Below are 815 nucleotides of genomic sequence, written 5' to 3' on the forward strand. Positions count from 1 at the left end.
TGCTCCTCCGTATCTAAAACGTATTACTTTTTTTAATTAATATTGACCATATTTTCCATAGCAAATTTAAACTAATAAAATGAATTATATACACGAACGTATGCCATTCCATATTATTGCCGAATCACAAACTATTGATCACGTATATTTTTTGTCGTTACGTACGTATGCCATATCCCGAATCAGAGAGACTAAGGATTATGCAAAGCCGTGCAATAATAAATGCTTTTGTATCTATTTTGTATTTTGATATTTTTGTTATTCTTGGAAGCGAACGTGTAATCACGATTTTGATTTGAATGGATTGAAATATGTTAACCCTCCAAAAAAAACAAAAAAATAAAAATAAATGTTGGTCGTGAAATTGCTCGAGTTGTTGTGGGCTGCTTCTGGCTGTTTGCACTTTGCCGTAACTATACAACCAATGACTCCAGTGCCCGTATAACACAGGATGACTTTCTGTAATTAATTCCTGTAGGCCACTACAGTAACAACGAGGTCTGTGACTCTGTTGTTTTCTGTACTGTTTTTATTTTACTTTTTCACATTCCCTGCCTGGTGCCTAGTCGGGTGTCACATGCTAACACTAGGCTGATAGCAGACAAAAGTGGGCCAATAATCTGCACTTATCTCTATACTGCCTCCATCACATTTTCTAGTAGTCCCTCTACTGTTTCCGTTTTGTAACAGAGCCCCTCAGTTTGTTCCGAAGGATTGATCTGAACCAAAAAAACAAAACAGTACCTTTGGTCTTTTACTCTGTTTAGGGTTCTCTATCTCTTTTCTTCTCCTAACCCTCAACACAAAAAAAAAAA

This window comes from Papaver somniferum, chromosome 9 (assembly GCF_003573695.1).
Source record: "Papaver somniferum cultivar HN1 chromosome 9, ASM357369v1, whole genome shotgun sequence".
NCBI classification, from domain to species: Eukaryota; Viridiplantae; Streptophyta; class Magnoliopsida; order Ranunculales; family Papaveraceae; genus Papaver; species Papaver somniferum.